Source organism: Bubalus kerabau, chromosome 1, assembly GCF_029407905.1.
Source record: "Bubalus kerabau isolate K-KA32 ecotype Philippines breed swamp buffalo chromosome 1, PCC_UOA_SB_1v2, whole genome shotgun sequence".
Classification (NCBI taxonomy): Eukaryota; Metazoa; Chordata; class Mammalia; order Artiodactyla; family Bovidae; genus Bubalus; species Bubalus kerabau.
The window spans coordinates 128830486-128855327 of NC_073624.1; the positions used below are offsets into that span (position 1 = coordinate 128830486).

At 44.4% G+C, this 24842-nt stretch overlaps 1 pseudogene; it reads left to right on the forward strand.

The window, feature by feature from the left end:
- The first annotated feature begins 24007 nt into the window (after window positions 1-24007).
- Window positions 24008-24120, forward strand: LOC129642561 (uncharacterized; annotated as a pseudogene).
- The last annotated feature ends 722 nt before the right edge of the window (window positions 24121-24842 follow it).

A 24842-nucleotide genomic window follows, 5' to 3' on the forward strand; every position in this document is an offset into this window, starting at 1 on the left:
CCAAATATTAAAAGAAATTTCATTTTACTCAAGAAAACATCTAGGAATCTCCTTTCACCATCTCTCTTTCCCTTTCTTTCTTTCTTTCTTTTTTTTTTTTGCTGGGTTGGGGGCCATGCTGCACAGCCTGTGGAATCTTAGTCCCCAGACCAGGGATTGAGACTGTGCCTTCTGCAATGAAAGCATGGAGTTTTAACCAACTACTGGACTGCCTCTTTATTTCTCACACAGACAGTAATGCCAACCAAAATCTCCCTTCTCTCTTAGATTTCCCCAAATTCGCTGTCCACCCAACTCAATTTGCTCCACCTTTCTTCTTACTCCCATCATCTTCCAATCAGCTCTATTCAACTCTCTTTCACCATAAACCCTTTGATGTTTTCAATGTGCATCAGATCAAGTCAATCTGGACTCTTTTCATTCTCCCCTCACTTATTAGCCCTGTTCCACTGGGAAAAAGCTGCAGAAAAACATCCTGTATGATTCCAGAGAAACCATGAATCCAAGTTAAAAATTCAAATCTTATCTAATCCAACCCAGGTCAGTAAATTGCTCGAAGTTAGCATGAGTTGGTCAGAAACTGGACCAGAATCCAGGGATGCACATGGTCAGTAGAGAATATTTTCTACCTGACCTGCTCTGCAGATGCCCCAGATGGCTGGACCAGGCCAACATGTGCTCAGCTTCTAGGGGCAGATCAGGTTGAAAAGCCTCAGGATGCTGTGGTCATGCATACAGAAAAATATTCAGAAAGAATAGAAGATAAGCTCCACATTTTCCCCATTGATATATTCCAAATATCGAGAACAGGGCCAGGCACATAAGAGATGTTTAATACATATCTGTTGCAGAATGGGGATTTCCCTGGTGGTCCAGTGGTTAGGACTCTGAGCTTCCACAGCAGGGCTCAATCCCTGCTTGGGGAACTAAGATCTTGCATACCGAGAGGCATGGCCAAAAAACCCCCAAAAAGCAGAATGAGAGGATGGGCCAGGCTGATTGTGGAAAAGGGGTTATTGGAAGGCTGGGACAACTGCAGGCTCTATGGAAATATATAGGGAAAAGGAATATATATATACACATATAGGGAACTATAAATACACAGTTTCATATGCATGTGTCTGGTTGGCTTATTCTTAAAGGGGATACAAATTTACTTAGGCAGCTTTAATAGTTTTTTTTTTTTTTTCTAATACCCAGAGAAGTAAGAAAGCGTGTTGTTCATCTAACGACTCTCATGCTCCTTGATTTATTCAATTTTTTTTCTTTAGCATTAGCTACGGAAATGGTACTAAATTTTATGGCTCTTCTTTTGAAAAAATAAGGTTAAGCACTATACTAGAAGAGAAAGCCATTCAAAAATCTTTAAAATAATTGGCAAAAGTAGCTTCTGAGACATATGTAACTCTTTAGTTACATAACTAAAATCTAGTTGCATAACATAACTCTTTGCATATCAAATTCAGTGGCTTCAGAGAAAGGGATTAAAGACCTAGGAGTTAATGTTATCCCTCAGCTGTCCAGTGAGAATCCACATCAGATATGGCCAAATTAACAATGTCCCTATTTTTAAATATTTCTTTTGTGCTCAGTCATGTCCGACTCTTTTGTGACCCCATGGATTGTAGGCCACCAGGCTCCTCTGTTCATGGAGTTTTCCAGGCGAGAATACTGGAGTGGGTTGCCATTTCCTGTTCCAGGGGACCTTCCTGACCCAGGGACCTAACATTGACAGACGAGTTCTTTACCAATGAGTCACCCAGGAAGCTCCCCGAACATTTCTTACCTAAATTTCTATCCTTTGCTATTTAAAGACCCTCATACAAAAATGTATATGTTCAGTTATTCATCAGAGTATCTATCAAATGTCTATTATGCACTAATATCTGGAGGAAAAAAGGAACTAAGACACAGTCTTTGTCCTCAGGGGGTTCCCCGTCTGGGAGGAGATGGCACGTGAACAGATATCTTTGCTGGTTTAAAACCAGTGAAGGAGACAGCGTGTCCTAAGATTCAGAGCTAGGAAAAGATTCACTTCTACCGATTCAAAGACTTGTTTCCATTTGGAAAAACTGGATAGCTACATGCAAAAGACTGAAATGAACCCTAACCTTACATCATATTCAACTGTCAACTCAAAGTGGATAAGATGTGAAGGTAAGACCTGAAACTGTAAAACTCCTAGATGAAAACAGGGAAAAAAACTTCATAACGTTTGTCTTGGCAATGATTTCATGAGTAAGACACCAAAAGCACAGGCAACAAAAACAAGCAAGTGGAATTACATTGAACTAAAAAGTTTCTGCACAGCAAAGAAAGCAATTAACAGAATGAAAAGACAACCTAAGGAATAGTAGAAAATATTTGTAAATTACATATCTGATCGGGGTTAATATCTAGAAAAATAAGTGACTCTCACAATTCAACAGTAAAAATCTAATAAACTGATTTTAAAAAGGGCTAAGGGCTTAAATAGGCATTTCACCAAAGGAGACATGCAAATGGTCCACTGCTGCTACTGCTAAGTCGCTTCAGTCATGTCCGACTCTGTGCGACCCCATAGACAGCAGCCCACCAGGCTCCACTGTCCCTGGGATTCTCCAGGCAAGAATACTGGAGTGGGTTGCCATTTCCTTCTCCAATGCATGAAAGTGAAAAGTGAAAAGTGAAGTCGCTCAGTCGTGTCCGACTCTTAGCGACCCCATGGACTGTAGCCTACCAGGCTCCTCCATCCATGGGATTTTCCAGGCAAGAGTACTGGAGTGGGCTGCCATTGCCTTCTCTGCTCAGCATCGCTAATCATGGAAATGCAAACCAAAACCGCAATGAGATATTACCTCACACCTGTCAGGTTGGATGTCACCAACAAAAGACAATAGGTGTTGGTGAGAATGTGAAGAAATAAAAAACCCTGTACACTATTGGTAGAAATGCAAAACGGTGCAGCCACTATGGAAAAGGGTATTGAAGTTCCTCAAAATATTAAAACTAGAAATGCCATCTGATCCAGCAATGTCACGTCTGGATATTTATCCAAAAGTATGCAATCATGATATCAGAGAGATATCTGTACTTCCATGGTCTTAGCAGTATGATGATTCATAACAGCCATAAATGTCTACTGACAGGTGAATGGCTAAAGAAAATGTGGTAAATAAATGCAATGGAATTAGTATCAGGCTTTAAAAAGAAGGGAATTCTGCCACATGTGGCAACATGAATGAATCTTGAGGACATAATGCTAAGTGAAATAAGCCAATCTTAGAAAGACAAATACTGCCTGATTCCACTTGTACGAGGTATTTCAATAGTCAGGATCATAGAATCCAAGCAGGATGGTGATTGCTCAACCCCTGGTTGGGGTGCTAAGACCCCGTATGCCTCTCGACCAAAAAACCAAATCATGAAACAGACAGAATATTGTAACAAATTCAATAAAGACTTTAAAAATAATCCACATCAAAAAAAAATCTTAAAAAACAAAATACAACACAAATGAACTTATCTATGAGAAAAAAACAGAGTCACAGACATAGAGATCAGACTTGTGTTTGCCAAGGAATGGGGGGGATGGGGGAGGGGAGGGTTGGGAGTTTGGGATTAGCAGACACAAACTAGTATATATAGGCTGGATAAACAACAAGGTCCCTCAGTATAGCACAGGGAACTATATTCAATATCCTATGATAAGCCATAATGGAAAATAATTTTTAAAAGGAACGTATACATGTATAACTGATTCACTTTGCTGTACAGCATAAATTAACACAATCAAATATACTTCAATAAAATACATTAAAAATTTTTAGGAGGGTAGACATCATGTTAAGAATTCTTCAGTTGAGTTCAGTTCAGTCGCTCAGTCGTGTCTGACTCTTTGCAACCCCATGGACTGCAGCATGCCAGGCTTCCCTATCCATCACCAACTCCTGAAGATCACTCAAACTCATGTCCATCATGTCAGTGATGCCATCCAACCATGTTATCCTCTGTCATCCCCTTTTCTTCCTGCCTTCAATCTTTCCCAGCATCAGGATCTTTTCCAATGAGTCGGTTCTTCGCATCAGGTGGCCAAAGTATTGGAATTTCAGCTTCAGCATCAGTCCTTCCAATGAACATCCAGGACTGATTTCCTTTCGGATGGACTGGTTGGATCTCCTTGCAGTCCAAGGGACTCTCAAGAGTCTTCTCCAACACCACAGTTCAAAAGCATCAATTCTCTGACACTCAGCTTTCTTTACCCACTCCAGTGTTCTTGCCTGGAGAATCCCAGGGAGCCTGGTGGGCTGCCGTCTATGGGGTCGCACAGAGTCGGACACGGCTGAAGCGACTGCAGCAGCAGCAGCTGTCTTTATCGTCCAACTCTCACATCCATACACGGCTAGCGGAAAAACCATAGCCTTGACTAGACGGACCTGTGTTGGCAAAGTAATGTCTCTGCTTTTTAATATGCTGTCTAGCTTGATCATAGCTTTTCTTCCAAGGAGCAAGTGTCTTTTAATTTCATGGCTGCAGTCAGCATCTGCAGTGATTTTGGGGCCCAAAAATGTAAAATCTGTCACTGTTTCCACTGTTTCCCCATCTATTATTTGCCATGAAGTGATGGAACCGGAATACTATAATAAAAATGTTTTAAACTGTTAGTTAATTTTTATTTAAAAAAATATTTATGTACTTATTTCTGCCTATCCTAGGTCTCTACTGCTGCACACACGTTTTCTCTCGCCGTGGCGAGCAGGGGCTGCTCTCTAGCTGTGCTGCACTGGCTTCTCACTGCGGCGGCTTCCGTGGTTGCAGAGCCTGGGCTCCATGTGCACCGGCTTCGGGAGTTGCAGTACTCAGGCTCAGCAGTCGCAGCGCTTCGTCGCCCTGGTGCCTGGCAGATCTTCCCCCCACCAGGTATCAAATCTGTGTCCCCTGCTTCGGCAGGTGAGTCCTAACCACTGGGCCATCAGGGAAGCCCTAGTTGATTCTTTTAAACTTCCTTTTTCTTCTTTTCCTCTTGGCCGCTGGAAAGTTTGGAGCTAAGGTCTCTGCTCAGTAGTTTCCTTTTAGTTCTAGATTTCTGAAAGTCCCCTCCTCCCTACTCCATTACTCAGAGCTTAATCCACACATGTCATTTAAAGAGTTTTATTGTACTTGTGCTTTTAACATTTTTGGAAGTAGGCAGGGCATCAGTGGAAAATAAATGAATGCCTCTCAGAGGCACTACAGCGATGAAGGCATTAAAACCCAAGCTGCCTATTCATCAAATTTGTGGCTCTCTTTGAACACTTTTGCAGGAACTGAATTGCTCAAGGCTTTAAAAAGCCATAGCTTTATTTTGGACATCTGGTGGTATTTGCTTCAGGAGTTGAAACTAGAGGTAGAATTGGGCAGATGGAAAATGCTGAGTTTATCTGCATGGCACCTTTGTGACCAAGGGGCAGAGTGCAGAGAAGCATAGGGAGCACCAGGCTCCCTTTGGACACTCACCTGCCCCGTCTCTTCCCCACAATGGACTGCGCACACTCGTCTGCTGTCCCCCAGCATCCTGTCTTGAAGGCCAGGAGAACACCTTTCACACTCGTATCCCTGGCACCTAACACAGTGCCTGACTCAGAGACACACACAATGGCAGGACACACCTGGCACATTTCTTCCGAGCTCATTGTTCCTGGGCTCTGGCCATGACGATGGTATTAATTCAAACAGGGAAATGAAGAGGTGGACAGGGGCGGGGCAATGGAGAATTTAGCTCCTGAAGTGTTGGGGGTGAGAGGCAGGCCACCCTGATGGTGACATAAGTATAGATCATTGGAACTGAAAGGTTGTTGTTGAATCACGCGAATACACCGGGATTCTTGGCCCCCGGAGGAGAAGAATTCAATCCGGGGCCAGAGACGAGGCTTGATCGCTCAGAGCTTTTGTGTAATAAAGTTTTATTAAAGTATAAAGGAGATAGAAAAAGCTTCTGACATAGGCATCAGAAGGGGGCAGAAAGAGTACCCCCTTGCTAGTGTTAACAATGAAGTTATATAATCCAAAGAATATCTTGAAGTTGTAAAGACCTCATCAGACCTACTCCCATAATTTACATTTTAAGATAATACTGTCCTCAGGCAAAATACATCCTTGTAAAGACCAGGTCTACTCCCATAATTAACATTTTAAGATAACAGAAGGTTGAATCCAAAGACTGTCCTTAGGCAGTATACATTATTGTTATATAATCCTAAGGAATGTGGAGAAAGAAAAAAAGTTTGTTCTTTCTTCCTCCTTGAGAATTCCAGACCCCTCTCTCCTTGGGGACCCCTAGACTCCCTATCAACCTGCCTAGGAACTGACTCTCTCAGAACAAAATAGAAAATCCGGAGATAAATCCACACACCTATGGACACCATTTCTTTGCCAAAGGAGGCAAAAATATACAATGGAGAAAACACAGTCTCTTCAACAAGTTGTGCTGGGAAATCTGGTCAATTATGTGTAAAAGAACGAAACTAGAACACTTTCTAACACCATACACAAAAATGAACTCAAAATGAATTAAAGACCTAAATGTAAGACCAGAAGCTATAAAACTCTTAGGGGAAAACGTAGGCAGAACACTCTCCGACATAAATCACAGCAAGGTCCTCTACAACCCACATCCCAGGGTGATGGAAATAAAAACAAATGTAAATAAATGGGACCTAATTAAACTTAAAAGCTTTTGCATAATGAAGGAAACTATAAGCAAGGTGAAAAGACAGCCCTCAGAATGGGAGAAATAATAGCAAATGAAGCAACTGACAAAGAATTAATCTCCAAAATATACAAGCAGCTCATGCAGCTCAATTCCAGAAAAATAAACAACTCAGTCAAAAAGTGGGCAAAAGACCTAAACAGACATTTCTCCAAAGAAGACATACAGATGCCTAATAAATAAATGAAAAGATGCTCAACACCACCCATTATTAGAGAAATGCAAATCAAAACCGCAATGAGGTATCATCTCACACTGGTCAGAATGGCCACCAAAAAGTCTACAAACAATAAATGCTGGAGAGGGTGTAGAGAAAAGGGAACCCTCTTACACTGTTTGTGGGAATGCAAACTGGTACAGCCAACGTGGAGAACAGCGTGGAGATTGCTTTAAAAACTGGGAGTAGAACTGCCATATGACCCAGCAATCCCACTGCTGGGCATACACACCAAGGAAACCAGAATTGAAAAAGACACATGTACACCAGAGTTTGTTGCCACACTATTTACAACAGTTAGGACATGGAAACCTACATGTCCCTCAGCAGATGAATAGATAAGAAAGCTGTGGTACATCAGTGGAATATTATTCAGTTATAAAAAGGAATGCATATGAGTCCATTCTAATGAGGTGGATGAACCTGGAGCCTATTATACAGAGTGAAGTAAGTCAGAGAAATACAAATACTATGTACTAACACATATGTATGGAATTTAGAAAGATGGTACTGATAATCCTACATGCAGGGCAGCAAAGGAGACACAGATGTGAAGAGCAGACTTTTGGAATCAGAGGGAGAAGCCAAGGGTGGGATGATTTGAGAGAATAGCACTGAAGCATGTACATTGCCATATGTAAAATAGATGACCAGTGCAAGTTTGGTGCGTGAAGCAGAGTACCCAAAGCCGGTGCTCTGGGACAACCCAGAGGCATGGGGTGGGGAGGGAGGTGGGAGGGGGATTTAGGATGAGGGGGAAACATGTATACCTTTGGCCGATTCATGCTGATGCATGGCAAAAGCCATCACAATATTGTAATTATCCTCCAGTTAAAATAAATTGATTAACCTTTAAAAAAGAAGAAAGAAATGATCTCCCAGCTAGATTTGATCACTTTCTCCCCTGTATTTCCTACTTGCTCAGGAGGTACAGAGGAAAGGACTTCCTAGGTGGTGCAGTGGTAAAGAATCTGCCTGCCAATGCAGGAGATGCAAGGGACGTGACTTTGATCCCTGGGTCAGGAAGATCCCCTGGAGTAGGAAATGGGAACCCACTCCAGTATTCTTGCCTGGGAAATTGCATGGACAGAGGAGGCTGGTGGGCTACAGTCCAAGGAGTCACAAAGAGTTGGGGACGACTGAGCAGGCACGCACACAGCAAGTATTAATTCTGAATAAATGACCCATAACATGTCTGGCTTTGGATACTTCTTCTCTGGCCACCCTTCTGTCCCTGACTCAGCTCCTCTTTTCCAGCTTCAGAAGCGTTCTCCCCGTCTCTCCACCTCCCTCACACCCAGTGCTGCCAGGTGAGCATCCCAGACCCTACAGTGACCTAACCATCACTGCGGCTCCCGCACTCACAACCCTCTGCAGCTCCCAGCGATCATGGAGAAACTCAAAACCAACCTGGTGTCTCAGCCTAGCCTCATCTGCTTTTCCAACCTGGTGTTCTAACACCTGTCATCTCTACCCTCACCCAGAGCAGATGCATTGCTGGACTCAATGGCAGTAGCTGCAGCCCAGCAGTCCGCAGTCTGTCCCGTCACCCACAGCTCGCTCATTCATTCACTAATGAAATTTTCACTCATTCCCTTGCAGTGGTTGAAGCCCATCCCCGTCTCCAGGGCTTCACAGCTCTGCCTCTCTGCAGGTGACTTAACCCCTCTGGCCTCAGCTTTTCTGTCTCTGATGTTCATGTAAATAAGCCAAGGGAAGAAGGAACTTGGCACATAGGAGGGGTTCAATAAGCTTCTTCATTTCTTAAGGAGCCAGCCCTTCAGGTGTCTGAGGCTTGCTTGGCACCCATGAGTCTCTCTTCATGTAATGGGAGGGCAGGTGCCCAGCCAGACTCCTGAGATGACAGGAAACTCCAGTGCCACCCAGGGGTCTTCCTCCTGAAGGAGTGACAGTCTCTCCTTGGCAGTAGCCTTCCCAGGGGCACAGGTGGGTCTGAAGAGACTGAAGGTCTGAGGGAGATCACGTATAGTCCAGTGACCTTGTTTTGAAAAAGGAAAGAGCTGGCTCCTAACCCTGGGAGTTTATGCTGGTTGCAGGATGAATACCATGCTTCTCAGTTTCTAAATCCAGCCCTGGTTGGCATTATCAAATACCTTCTTCACTGGAAAGACTTCACTACCTTTTTAAAGTATACAAGTGTAAGCTGTTTCGAGACAGACTATGTTCTATTTATTGTTGCATTCCTACCACCCAGAACAGTTCCCCACGCAGTGGGTGCTTGCCAAGTGTATGTTGAGTGAATGAATGAAGAAATTGGACACAGGTGTTGCAGGCTACTCGGCCGCCCATGGGATTTCCAGGGCCCCCTCTAAGGGGTTCCCTGTTGTCAAGGTAGCAATGGGTAGAAAGCCTCCATCTGGTCCAAGACCTAGAATCAATAGGCAAAGGTGGGTGCAAGAGCTTCACATCCATATGACGTCATCAGGGGACTGCGGAAGCACTCCCATGTGGACCCCAGGCCACTGTGCCCCCAAATAGAGCACCTGGTAGGCATTCACAAGAAAGAAATTGACTGACTTGGAAAATGGCTCTGTACATGACATGTTCCAGAAAGGAGGTGTTTCTTGGCAGAGACATGACTGTAATTGCAAGGGACAACTAGTCATTACGGGCTGTCCTTTTCAAGACTCTGGAGTGGCGGCCAGATGTCCCCGCCACATGCTGGTTTTTCCAGCCTCCTTTCATTAACAAACCTCAAGGAAACTGTGTGTCCAGGTGGCCTGGTTGCAAGTCTTTTTGATGGTCGTGTCTCTTGGTTAGGACATGACTGAAACACATTATCTCTATAGAATAGGAACCCACAGAGCCCAGAGACCCAGAACACTTTTCTTGGCTGGTAGGCAGAGTGCTGAGTCTGGATCCCCATGTTCTCCTCTAAGCCTGAATTCTTCCCTTAGGAAGCTGATCTGGGCTGACTGGCGCTGTTCTGTGCACCCTGAGCACACTCAATAAGAGTCATCCACAATAATTCAGAGCAAAGAGGAAACTGTGGTCCTGATGTTCCAGACCTCCCCAGGGGCCACCTGTACCCAAATCAGTGCTGACGAGGAATGCAGCCCTGGGGAGGAGTTCTGTCCTGAAGACCATCCTTGTCAGCCCCATGCTCCTTTCAGGGCTGTGACTCAGCTCAGCAGCCTCCACTGTGGCTCAAAGGCAACATTAGCTAAACTCTGATCATCACCTCTTTCCCGTTCTTTGAGCCTGTGTGCAGAGTCCAGGACACCTGGCCCCTGTGCCCAAGCGCTGGGGAAGCAGGACTGTCCTGAGGCTGGCCGAGCTCTCACTGGGCAACTGGAATGACTCTGACCCCATCAGTCCGCTCCTACCCCCGAGTCAGATGTCTGAAGTCTCTTTACTCATCCTTTGAATTCTTCCTGCTCTCTTTCCACACTAAGTGCTGAGAGGAGGCTCTCCTAAGCCGTGACCAGTATTTCACGGTGAGTCCACTGGTCACATCTTTTCTGCTGGGAGAGACGACAGCTGGGGCAGACCGGGCTTGTTCTCCAAGGCTTCTCACACCCTGGGTGGTGGGGTGGGGGTCGTTCTTAATTTCCCTCAGGACTTTCTTACTCTAAATAATGGCATTCACTTCTCCAAAATGACTCAGATCCCAGGTGTGATGGTCATCCATGGCACCATGAAGGCAGCTAGCTTCTGGTGCAGACTCCTGGGGAAGAAGATATTTGGGGTCGCCTGGCTTAGAGTTGGAGAGGTCTGAAGTCTGAGAGGGTCATTCTCTCAGCAGAGGCTGGTTCTGGTCTTTAATTTCACTATTTTCTCTTAGAGACACATGCCACTTGTTTGTTTGTTTCTAGAGCAGAGGAGGACCCAGCCTGGTAGTTTACTCCTAGATCTCTGAATATACCTTTGTCCCAGAAGTTCCCCAGGGCTGGCTTGAAGGAGCCTTAGAGAGAGAGAGGGAATGAGCAGCCAGTTCCTTAAAGTCAAGACCAAGCCAGGAACCCAGCCGGGTGGCCTTCTCTTTCTCTGATCTCTTCAGCTATCCACCCCCAGGCCCTCATCACCTTCCTGCCCATGAACTCGTCTCCTCTGCCTCCCGGGTCTTAAGCCATTTGTAATTTGGGATTCACTCCCAAGCCATCAAGGTTGTTCCCGTCCCCACACCAGCTCTTAGCTTTCACTTAAGTGCTGGGGGATGGATAGGGCACCTTCTTTTGCCTCTCAGGCTAGTTTGGTCAGTCCCTAGTGATGTTCCAAGCCTAAATGCAGAAAACACTTCTTTTCTGACTTAGTGCCCTTCTGGGCAGCTGCCAAACTAGCACCCTCTTCTCTCACATCTTGTACTCAACCCAACTTTCAAGACAAACTCGCTGTCCATAGCTGGCTTGCTCCCTCTCTCCTCCACACCACGGACTGGTTTGTTTCTATGACATGATTTAGTCCTGCACATAACTTACCTCGGGGTGTGGATCTCATTGAGAGCAAACTTTATCCACTTCTCTTCCTCCAGTGGCATCTCCTGTGAATGGAATCTGACAACTGAGTTGGAGCAGAGCAATCCACTGAGCAGGAAAGAAAGAAAAACACTGAGGTTTTCTCGCTTTTAATGTTTCTAACTTGTTGTGAGATGGCTATCTCTTAGAGAAACACTCTGCGTTCACTGGAATGAGAATCAGATGTACTGAGCTTAAAATCCCATCTCTTTCTACTCCAATGGCCAGGATGTTTAAGTTTTACTTTTCTCAGCCTGGAATGGAGCATGTGTGTGTGTCTGTGTGTGTGCGCATGTGTGCACTTGCATGCCTGTGTGCCCATCTGTGCATTTGCTCACTGTTTCCCACTATACAATGGTGATCTGAGAGCATTTTATTTTTGAGCAGTGTTACTCCAACAACTGTCACCTTGGAGGCTTGTAAGTCTGTATACTTCTTGGTTCAATCAGGAATAGACATTACCCTTCCTTTCTCCTTTAGAGTTGAAATGAATGTTAATTGATATAAAAAAAAAAAAAATCCCTGCCTTTTGGATTTTAAGTTCTCTCTCATATGTCAACCCACTCCAGTATTCTTGCCTGGAGAATCCACATGGACAGAGGAGACTGGTGGGCTACAGTCCATAGGGTTGCAAAGAGTAGGACATGACTGAGTGACTAAGCACAGCCACATCGTATGTCTCCACAGGATGAAATCATCTACAACTGCTCAGTTCATAACTGCCTGGTTAACACACCCCGTCCACAGACAAAAACAAGAGTTGTTTCTATTTTATTTTATATACCTTGTATATTTCATGTATTTATTTTATAGCTCTTCCATGCAGAAATCATGTTGGTTTTATATTTCCTTAATATTTGAGGCTAATATTTATTAGCCTCAATAAGGGGCTTCCCAGGTGGCACAGTGGCAAAAAATCCACATGCTAATACAGGAAACACAAGAGACAAGGGTTCAATCCCTGGGTTGATCCGAAGGAAGATCCCTTGAAGAAGAAAATGGCAGTGTTCTCCAGCATTCTGGCCTATAAAATCCCATGGACAAAGGAGCCTGGAGGGCTATACAGTCCATAGGGTTACAAAGAGTAGGACATAACTGAGTGACTAAGCTCACACACACACACAGCTTCAATAAATGGCAGCTAATTTGGTTAGAATTAGTGATGGACTTTTGTCTCCCAAAGAGTTTGAAGGTTAAAGATTACAGAAGGCTACCAAATTTATTATTTTAAATATCTGACCATGCATCAATTGTCAATAAATTGATGAGTGATTTTTGTGCAATATTTCCCAATATGTGTTCTGTGAAAATTATTTTCAGAGAAAAATATCATCAAATAAGTTTAAGAAATGCTAAGTATTGACTTCTCACCCTTGAAAAATCATAGTGAAAGATATGGAATATATATATATATAAGGAAATGGCAACCCACTCCAGTGTTCTTGCCTGGAGAATCCCAGGGACGGCGGAGCCTGGTGGGCTGCCGTCTATGGGGTTGCACAGAGTTGAACACGACTGAAGCGACTTAGCAGCAGCAGCAGCAGCAGCAGCAGCATATATATAATATTAAGCTTATACCAAAAACTGAATTTCCCCAAGGAAAAGAGACCAAGTTGATTTTGTTTAATCTGGTTTGTGTCCAAGCTTGGTTATCACAGATAATGTACTTTCATCTCAGGGAACTGGTTTCTCTTAATACATCTGTTGGGCAATGTTGCCCTGATGTATTTCCTCTTGGAAGCGTGCAGAGCTCCACTCCTCTCTCATCAGTAGGCAAGGCGCGTTTATTACTACAATATAAGATAATAGCTCCTGACAGATAAGCCTCCTAAGAGCAGATAAATCGATTGGTTCATATTTGGGCTTTTTCTCAACTTCAAAAGGCCCAAGCGGTAAACAGCAGCACTTACCCAATCTGCTTCCAATTTGCACATTCTGAAAAGAGTCTGGCTTTCAGGCAAAGCCATGATGAAAAAAATAAAAGTCTTTTCTTTTTTCCTCATAGAAATCTGCCTTTTGTAAATGTCTTCAACTTTCTGGCTCCAGATAAATCAAAAATATCCCAAGAAAAACTGTCTTTTGAGTATTTTGGGTTTTTCACACCGTTTCCAAGAAAATATCATAAGATTTGACCTCCAAGTTGGCAGAGATTCAAATTGGTCACATTCCATCTGTTCAGTCCTAATTCCAGCCTGGGACAGGAGAGTGAGGGGGAATTGAGGTATTCTGCATCACATCTGGGCACAGAAGACCACAGAGAGTGGGTTTAACCAAGCCATCCAGGCACTGATGGTATGGGCCTCACAAGAATAAGTCTTGCTTTGAGTTGTCTACTGGGCAGACTGCAGTGGGATGAGGGCAGGAGAGGCACTGGCTAGCCCCCCTCTCCTCCACCCCTAAATGATCAGAGAGGAGGAGCTCATTTGCAGCTTACTTTTGCTTCTGACCACCCTTCACATCCTGTACTTTAACCCTTCTCCTGTGATGTCACCCCCTCCAGTGACCAGCACCTCTCATACTTCATGTCCCATCTACAGAATGGATGGACAACAAAATCCTGCTGTAGCATAAGGAACTATATTCAGTGTCCTGGGATGAACCACAATGAACAAGAAAAGAAAAAGAATATATATACATATTAAAGAAAAAGGATATATATATGCATAACTGAGACACTTTGCCATACAGCAGAAATGAACACCACATTGTAAATCAACTATATTTCAATTAAACAAAATCTGAAACAACAAGAAACAGCTCTCAGGTTCTTCCCAACCAAGATGTGAAGTTTTGAACGTTATTCTTCCTAGGAGTCTTTGAATGTGAACAAGTGTCTGAAATTCTCCTGAAATTTTCATCTCCTGAAATTTTCTGCCTGGCCCAGGCCTACCCCCATCTCAGCTGTTTTCAGTGAGAATCCAGCCTCTCCCTGCAGTGATAACTTCTAGCAAGGATGGCCACGGATCACTTTTCTGTCTACACGGGAGGCACTGCATTGCGTGCATTCTCTTGAGGACCCATGAGGTCAAATAGTAGCTCCATTTTATTATTTTTACTTTGGCCATGCTGCATGGCATGTGAGATCTTGGTTCCCTAACCAGGGGCCAAACCCACACCCCCTGCACTGGGAGGAGGAGCCATAACCGTTGGACTGCCAGGGAAATCCTGTTAGTAGCTCCATTTTGGAAATGAAGGGGGAAGTCTGAGAGTGGTTAACTCCCCACCGTGGATGGATGGCAGAGCTGGTTTCACAGAAACAGAGGTCCAGACCACAGGCTTTTGATGGCTCTGCCTGCTTTCTGCTGAGAGCCCAGCCTGGTTGGGTAGCTGTGGTTCTCCCCCAGCAGCTGGAGCTGATGGTGAGCAGATGCAGGAGGCCCCCGAGCCCCTCAGTGGCCCACAGAGGGGTCCGCTCTGACTCTCTTCTTCAAAGAACCTCTACAGACACAGGACTTCTGGCAGCCCTCACCACTGGGTCCCTAGAATATAGGGCAAGAGATCGAGGATTTGTCCTCACTGGGAGTCCCTTCCTCCCTGTTCTTCTTTCCTAGAATGGTGTCTTCGTTCCTGAGCATCCATCTCCTGGCTCTCTATATCAACCTCTCTTCCTCATATGAACCACTCCTTACATTTACCCCTTGACTGCGGGGAGGTAAATTATATTTAAAATACACAAAATGTGTTTTTATTACTGGTTGTCTCAGTATTTCCCCAAAATCACACTATACATGTGCATATGTTTGACTGTACTTTGGCACATTAATCTCTGCACACAGGCACACACACAAATGTGCATAATACATATGCCACCTCATGGTTAATGAGGAGAACTGTCCTTGCCATTTTGCTACCCTGAACAAGTGATGCTTTCTGGAGAGTGAGGGAATCTTGGCTGATGTTCACTTTGTGATGCTCATATGATTCTGCTTTATTAACATTGTGCCAGGGACTTCTGAATCATTAGGTAACTGAATAGTGAAACCCTGACTACTCCATGGCAGTCAGTGTGAAGAAGATGGCTCCACCAATTTAGCCCTTAGAAAATTTAGCACCCAGTAAACACATATAGTGGAGAAGGAAATAGCAACCCACTCCAGTGTTCTTGCCTGGAGAATCCTAGGGACGGGGAAGCCTGGTGAGCAGCCATCTATGGGGTTGCACAGAGTCGGACACGACTGAAGTGACTTAGCAGCAGCAAACACATATAGAGGGTTTCCCAGATGGCACTAGTGGTAAAGAACCTACCTGCCAATGCGGGAAATTCAAGAGATGTGAGTTCAATCCCTGGGTCAGGAAGATCCCTGGAGGAGGGCCTGGCAACCCCCTCCAGTATTCTTGCCTGGAGAACCCCATGGACAGAGGAGCCTGGCAGGCTACAGTCCATGGGGTCACAAAAAGTCAGACACAACTGAAGCGACTTAGCATGTGTGCACTCAAACACATGTAGAGCACCCAGCAGTAGCAAATACCATGACAGGCCTTGGGGATGCGAAATTGAAAAGACCTAGTTCTGGGGACTTCCCTGGCCATCCAATAGTTAAGACTTCACCCTCCAATGCAGGGGGTGCAGATTTGATCCCTGGGTGGGGAACTATGATCCTTAAAGCCTCACAGCCAAGCATAAAACAGAAGCAATATTGTAACAAAGTCAATAAAGACTTTGAAAATGATCCACATTAAAAAAAAAAAAATCTTTAAGAAAATACCTGGTTCCTAATCTCATGGAGAGAATCTACAGTCAAGACAGAAGAGCTAAGCCTTCCAGGCTGACAACATTGCCACCAGGGTCTTAGGGCAGCAGCAAGAGCCATGGCAGCAGAGGAGATGACTCCGTTCCTTATGAGTTGGAACTGGTTTTGCATTTTTACCTTTCTTTAATTTGGAAATATTTGGTGTCTAAAACTAGATTTAAAGCCCCAGAAGAGGAAAAAAAGATCCCACCTTTGTTCTCTCACTCTCCGTGTTGTCACTGAGCAGAATCATCTGCCTGCAGTTGAAATGTTAAGTGCAAAGGCAGCCTGCTTCTGTGCCAAGTAGGAGCGCTATGGAGAGACCTCAGAGGTGCTCAGAGGACCAATTAACAGGAAGCGGGCCAAAGCGTTTTGTAGGTAAACGAAGAGAGTTTACCTCTTCAAACAGGAACTCCTCCACCATGACCCAATAAAGAAAAAAGTGCTAGAGTATAGCTTTCAGACCCCGTAGTACTCCCAGGAGGTGCTGTTGTTCAGTTGCTCAGTTGCGTCCAACTCATTGCAACCCCATGGACTGTAGCACACCAGGGTTCCCTGTCCTTCACCATCTCCCAGAGCTTGCTCATACTCATGTCCATTAAGTCAGTGATGCCATCCAACCATCTCATTCTCTGTTGCTCCCTTTTCCTTTTGCCCTCAATCTTTCCCAGCATCAGGATCTTTCCCAGTGAGTCGGCTCTTCACATCAGGTGGCCAAAGTGTTCAAGCTACAGCTTCAGCATCAGTCCTTCCAATGAATATTCAGGATTGACTTCCTTTAGGATTGACTGGTTTGATTTCCTTGCAGTCCATGGGACTCTCAAGAGTCTTCTCCAACACCACAGTTCAAAAACATCAATTCTTCAGTGCTCAGCCTTCTTTATCGTCCAACTCTCACATCCATACATGACTACTGGAAAAACCGTAGCTTTGACTATATGGATTTTTATTGTCAAAGTAATGTCTCAGCTTTTTAATACACTGTATAGGTTTATTATAGCTTTTCTTCCAAGGAGCAGGAGGTGTTGAGAAAATATGAAAATCTACCATGTGACCATGATCACATCAACCAGGGAACCATGGGGCGGATGCTGGGGAGACCTAGGGGCAGAGGGACACCCTGCCCTGGCCAGAGGCCCACAGGCTCTAGTGCTCACTTTGGTGTGTTGGAGGGCACATTGCCCGATCAGGAATCATCTCTCTTCCAGCAGGCAATAGAGACTCAAATATATGACCGTCCATAGTGGTTGGGTAAAACGGAAATGAGAAGAAATCAGGGCTCACAAAATTCGTATGAGACCAAATAGACTCTAAAACAAAGGAAATAAAGAAAGATAAAGAAGGACACTGTGTAACAATGAAAGGATCAATTAGAGAAGAGGCTATTATACTCATCAACAAGTATGCCCCCCATGTGGGTGTATGCGTGCTCAGTCGCTCAGTTGTGTCCGACTCTTTGTGGCTCCATGGACTATAGTCCACCAGGGGATTATAGTCTGTGCACAGAATCTTCCAGGCAAGAATACTGGAGTAGGATGCCATTTCCTCCTCCAGGGGATCTTCCTGACCCTGAGGTTGAACCCCCATCCCCTGCAGTGGCAGGCAGATTCTTTACCAATAGTGCCACCTAGAAAACCCCATGCCCCCAAAATAGGAGAACCCAAATACATAAATACTAACAGACATAAAGGGAGAAATTGATGGGAATACAATAATAGTAGAATACTATATATCCCACTGACATGAATGGACAGATCTAGACAAAAAAATCAATAAGGCAACAGAGATCCTAAATGATACAATGGAACAATCAGACTTAATTGATATTTTCAGGACATCACATGCAAAACAAAAAAACAGAATACACATTCCTTTCAAGTGAACATGGAACATTTTATAGGACCAACCATATAGTGGTTGGAGTGTGTGACCAATTCCACTTGGCAATCATCTTCTTCCTCCAGTTAAGGCTCCATTTTTGCTAATCCCCACTCAAGCCTCCTGCATGTTATTGCAGAGACTTGGTTGGAAATGCCTGGGTGGGGCAGGATTGTTGATAGTGTTGAATAAATGGGAGATGATGTCACTGCTGCTGCTGCTGCTGCTAAGTCGCTTCAGTCGTGTCCGACTCTGTGCGACCCCATAGACGGCAGCCCACCAGGCTCCCCCTTCCCTGGGATTCTCCAGGAAAGAACACTGGAGTGGGTTGCCATTTCCTTCTCCAATGCATGAAAGTGAAGAGTGAAAGTGAAGTCACTCAGTCATGTCTGACTCTTTGCGACCCCATGGACTGCAGCCTACCAGGCTCCTCCATCCATGGGATTTTCCAGGCAAGAGTACTGGAGTGGGGTGCCATTGCCTTCTCTGGATGATGTCACTATTAGTAAGCAAAGCACCACTCTGAACCTCAGAAATCTGTTTTAGCATCTGCTTTTTAACATTTGCTTTTATGAACATTTGATAAACATATAAGTAATAATCCATGAGAAACAGATATTTATACATCACATGTGTGAACAGATATACATTTAACTTCATGGATTCTATAAACAGTCTATGGATTCTTTGCCTTGGAATTTTTCTAATTTTAAAAATGAGTAGTGTTGTTCTTGTCTCAAAATTGTTGTCCTTCTTGATTGCTCATCATCTGATTCTTATCTCACTATATTGTGATTTTCTATCCACATTTCTAGATCTTACATGTGACTGAACTTCTTGGCAGTACTCTGTTACCAGTTTGGCATGCACAAGTCAGTGCTAAAGTTTCAGTTGAATGAATGAATGAATGGACATCATGTTTGATATGATAGACGGGGGTCTTGGGCTTGCACTAAGGTTCTCAGTTGAGCCAAGATGACTTTTGGTCTTAATCATTTTTCACACAAGGGAGTTTGTACCCTCCTAAGCTGTGTTCATACTCACAAAACTTCTGTGTCCACCCTCAGAAATGCCTAATATATATAGCTTTCTATTTACATTCTGGACAATCAATTTGCAAACCAATGTAAATTTTCAAATTCTCTAATTTTAAAAGGACAGGAACAGATATAGTCCTGTTTTGCAGAGTGAGATGAAAAAACAAACAAACAAAAAAACAAAGCTGTTTCCTCTTCTCCCTGTGCCATCAGCTCTGGGTGGAATGCAATGCCACCCAGCTGGGTCCTGAAATTAGGGCTTCCACTGCTGGGAGCAAGAGTGCAGACTCTACTAGAAAATCATCCGAGGAGTCTTTAGGCTCACATACAGGCTTCAGAGAATTCTGCACACATGCTAAAATTATTTGCGGTTAGGTCTCCAGACTGACACATGAATAAACAGGGCTGCTTCTCACTGACGCATAAGAACTCGTTAGAGAGTATTAATAGAAGGCCAAGTATGTAAAGCATGAGGCTTCCCCAGTGGCTCAGTGCTAAAGAGCCCACCTGCCATGCGGGAGCCACAGGAGACATGGGTTCAATCCCTGGATTGGGAATCTCCCCTGGAGAAGGGCATAGCAACCTACTCCAGTGTTCTTGCTGGGAGAATCCCCATAGACAGAGGAGCCTGGCAGGCTACAGTCCATATAGTCACAAAGAGTCAGACAGGACTGAAATGACTTAGTATGCATGCTGCTGCTAAGTCGTTTCAGTCGTGTCTGACTCTGTGCGACCCCATAGATGGCAGCCCACCAGGCTCCCCAACCCCCCCTGTCCCTGGGATTCTCCAGGCAAGAACATGCAAGCATGTAAATGATGAACCCCTTGATCTGGGAAATCAGAGGCTAGTGAATCCTAGAAGCCATGCCAAAGATAAAGAGCTGAGAGGAGGTATAAATTCCTTGGTCTCTGTGGAGCAGGAGGTGAGAGTCAGGGAGTGCTGGCTGGGTCACAAGTGACTAAAGAGAAGGCATATCTTGGTTTGTGATGTGATGTGACTTTTTCCAATGTCATATAACCCAACAGCCCAGGGAATCTGTAGGAGAACAGACAAGGAAAGGAGAAGAGATGAGGAAAACTTGTAGTTGAGTTACACATTGCCTTGAAGAGATTGCATACCATTTGAGCAAAATCTACTTCCAGTTAAGTTAGGCCCTCCTATCCTACCCACTCACGGGAAGTTTCCAAACATGACCCAGCACTGGTGTTCAGGCCTGCTTTTAGCCTGAGCAAAGAAAGAAGACATTCTTCAAGTAAGTTCTTTAAATTTAGAAGACGTTCTGACCTAGATTCTTAACTCCCAAAAGAAAAGAAAGAAGCAAAATCTCAAAGGGGCCTGGAAAGCATATTGGAGATCAGGGAATTATTTCCCTGCACAGAAGAACAGTCCTCACAGACAGAGGGTAGGCCCTGCAGAACCTCGGAAGTGGGAAGGGAATGGAGCAGGCACCCAAGACAGCCCCATCCTTCTTGGGATAAGTTGGGGTGACCACCGCCATCATTGGAGCATGACAGCCCCGTCTCCCTTTTGTCTTTACAGTTTGTAAAACACTTGCACACAGCTCCTTTCATGCCCTACTCACAGAGCAGGGAGGTGAACCAGGCTGGTTCACCATAATCCCACAGTGAATGGTTCCCCCATCGATGCCTCCAGAGCACTGCCCAGGTTGTGCTCTGGCTACTTTTCCTAAAGCACTCATGTGGGGCTAGGGCATGTTGACGCTTGGCTGGAGAACTCGGGAATACCTAACATGGATCCCCAAGCACCCTTTCTCCTTCCTGATCCCCCGAGGGAGAAGTAGAGATAAGACATAATAGATGAGGGACTCCAGGCCCCCTCTATTTTCAGCTGAGCTCCTGTGGAGCTCCAGCACGTGGATGAACCTGCAGCATGAAGAGAGGACCTCTTCTATTCCCTAAGCATAAACCTAGTGTTTCACTCCAAGCAAAAAGCCCATTGATTGGTGAAGAAGACAAAAGAGAATAAGGGACTCCACCCTAGCAGGGCGGGCTCTGCCTTTCTTTCTCAGCTTCTTCTCACTCAGCGAGGCAGAATGAGTTTGGAGCAGGAAGGATCAGAGGGCGGCCCATATGGGACTTTTTAAAACCCGGTGGCCCTACCCACTGGCAAAGGAGGCCCAGTCAGTGTCCTGGAAATGGGCCCCCTGGGACTAGAACTGGGGAGAGGGAGATGGGAAATCTGTACACTAACCCAGAAGGGTGCCGAGGGCAGCCCGGAGTCTTAAGCACCTCTATAGCCTCGGCCCTGTTTGGCGGCTGTGTGACACACGTTGCCCTCAGGAGAGGTTTCTCCTCTCTAAAAGAGCACGGGGCTCTGATCTCACGACTAGTGAGTGGTGGCGCTGGAGCCCGGGCTCAGGTTTTCTAATTGGGTGTGACTTTCTTTACATGATGTGGTTGTGCCACAGGACATCTTTCTCGGGCAAGTGGAAATGTGCCAGCTGAGTTCAGGAGTACCGTGAGTCTTTTGAAGTTGAATGCATATTTTGTGTGTGTGCATATTCGGGGGAGAGGCTCCCTGGGTCTCAAATGAGTCTCCTTCCCTCTCTTCTAAATGGGTAGAATGCCCAAGACCTCCTTGTGTTCACATCGTCACCTTTGGAAGGTGTCTAACCTGTACTTTCAAATCAGGAGAATTGACTCACTTAGGAGTGCATTTTCTCTAACTTGAAAAAAAAAAAAAAAAGAAAATCACTTTTCAGCCCTAAAATATATCTGTCAAGTGAGAATGACAGGGAATGTCGTGAAGACTATTGACAGACAGATGCTCCCATATACTAATCCCCACCAGTAACTATATTACCTCGGAGGATCACTAAAATAGTCACTTTAAAAGGCTCATTACCTCACGGAATCTGAGCTGGGAAACAAATAAAAGAACTAGTAATGTTAGAATTATGCTCCAAAGGTTTTTTTTTTTTTCCAGTTGTTTCTGCTGATGGCTAGGGGAGAATTTGGAGATACAGGAGGAAGGGAAGAAAACCTTCAGTGATTTAGTGAATTTTTCATATTTGTTACTTAAAATGAGTACTAGTCAGGATAGGGTTGATTGTGCTGCTGGAATGAATAATCCCCAAATCGCAAGGGTTTAAAGCCATAAAAGTGTATTTCTGCTTATACTACAGTTACCACTGACTAGAAGGGGTCTCTGATCTTCAGAATTGCCAAAGCACCCAGGCTGGTGGGGGCGTCATCATTTCCTGACAACACCAGCTTCACACAATTTTCAGAGTTGGCTGGAGGGAGGCCATTTCTGCTTGCACTCCTTTCAGCTACAGCAGGTCACACGGCCAAACTCAGCATGAAGAGAGGCAGGGACACCTCGGGTGGTATTTAATCCCCAAATCCTGTCTGCATCCAAAGGATGTCTGCATTCTTTTCTATCCTGAGATGAGTTCCAAATAGTCATGTGGCATAGAAAGAAACAAAACCAAGGGTTTCTACACTTCATCTAAATAACCATGTTTTAAATCTGACCTGAAGCTGAACAACCATATTTACACTACAGAGTTAAAGTGTCCTCTACAAAAGACACATGTCTAAAATCTATGGAAAGAATATGCTTGTTTGAAAAAGAATTTATTTATTTATGTATATGAATATAGTTAATTTAAAATGTCATGTTAGTTTTAGGTGAATCACAGTACACTGATTCAGACAGATATAGGTATAGATATAGATATAGATATAGATATAGATATAGATAGGTGGCATAAGTGGTAAAGAACCCGCCTGCCAATGCAGGAGACCTAAGAGATATGATTTGATCCTTGGATCAGGAATATCCACTGGAGGAGGGCATGGCAACCCACTCCAGTATTCTTACCTGGAGAATCCCATGGACAGAGGAGCCTGGAGGGCTACAGTCCATAGGGTTGCAAAGAGTCAGACATGACTAAAGTGACTGAGCATGCACGCACATAGATATAGATATACTTTTTCAGATTCTTTTCCCTTTTAGGTTATTACAAAATGCTGAGTACAGTTCCCGGTGCTATAAGTAGATCCTTGTAGGTTATCTGTTTTATATATAGTAGTATATATATGTGGAGAAGGAAATGGCAACCCACTCCAGTGTTCTTGCCTGGAGAATCCCAGGGATGGGAGTGCATGGTGGGCTGCTGTCTATGGGGTCGGACACAGTTGGACAAGACTGAAGCGACTTAGCAGCAGCAGCAGTGTATATAAGTGAATCCAAAGCTCCTAATTTATTCCTCCCCCTTTCCCATTTGGTAACCATAAGTTTATTTTTTATGTCTGTAAGTCTATTTCTGTTTTGTAAGTAAGTTCATTTGTATCATTGTTTTATATTCCACATATAAGTGATGTCATTTTGTATTTGTCTTTCTCTGACTTATTTCACTTAGTATGATAATCTCTAGGTCTATCCACGAGGCTGCAAATGGCATTATTTTGTTTGGGAAGAATTTATTAACCAGTGCCTCCAACTAACCAAGAATTACTTGGTGAGAAAGCACATTTAAAATATTCAGGCTCTAGAAGGCAATGGTACCCCACTCCAGTACTCTTGCCTGGAGAATCCCATGGGCGAAGGAGCCTGGTAGGGTGCAGTCTATGGGGTTGCTAAGAGTCAGACATGACTGAGCGACTTCACTTTCACTTTTCACTTTCATGCATTGGAGAAGGAAATGGCAACCCACTCCAGTGTTCTTTCCTGGAGAATCCCAGGGATGGGGATCCTGGTGGGCTGCCGTCTATGGGGTTGCACAGAGTCGGACACGACTGACGCGACTTAGCAGCAGCAGTTGTCTCTCTAAAGTGGGTGGTCACAGAATTCACAGTGCAGCATTTCTGAAGAGGTGTGTTGTTGCAAAGGAATTGCATTATGTTTAAATGTAGTGACTCTGGAAGGCACTTTCGCACACATTGGTCACTTTCAGGCCATCAGCAAATCTCCATGTGCTGTGCTGGGGAGATTTCGGGTAGCAGGGGATAATTGAAAATGATATGGAGAAAATTAGCATGGACTCTTCTTAAGAATGACACTCAAACTTGTGAAGCATTCTATATTTTGAGGATAAGAGGAATAAAGTTCTGTGAATGGATGGTGGTGGTGGCTGCCCAGCAGTGTGAATTATACTTAATGCCACTGAGCTGTATACTTAGTGGTGAAAATGGTAAGTTTTGTGTGATATGTATTTTACCACAATAAAAGTATCATGTTAAACTGATATTTTGGATATACAAAATTAAATAAAATGTATTATTATCATTACAAAAAAAGTCAGGGTGCTGGTTAAAACATAGCTGGAGCAGACATCTATCTTGCAGTCACAGGCTGTACTATAGAAAGGCAGATGCTGACTGCCCAATAACTATAACGCTTTGAGTAATGGTTGGCAAGTATTATTGGGCCCAATCAGTGCGGATGTGGTAACTCGCTCACCCCTTACAACAACACTGATGGAGTTATTAGTCTGTCCACTTGACAGATGAAGAAACAAAGCCTTAAAGAGGTTGACTGGTCCAAGTTCATTTGGCTGATAAGAGACGTTGTTGTTGTTTAGTCACTAAGTCGTGTCCAACTCTTTACAATCCTGTGGACTGTAGCCTGCCAGTCTCCTCTGTCCATGGAATTCTCCAGGCAAGAATACTAGAGTGGGTAGCCATTCCCTTCTCCAGGGGATCTTCTTGACCCAGGGATCAAATCCAAGTCTCCTGCATTGGCAGGTGGATTCTTTACCACTGAGCTACCAGGGAAGACCAATAAGAGATGGGTCAGGATCAAAGCCAGGC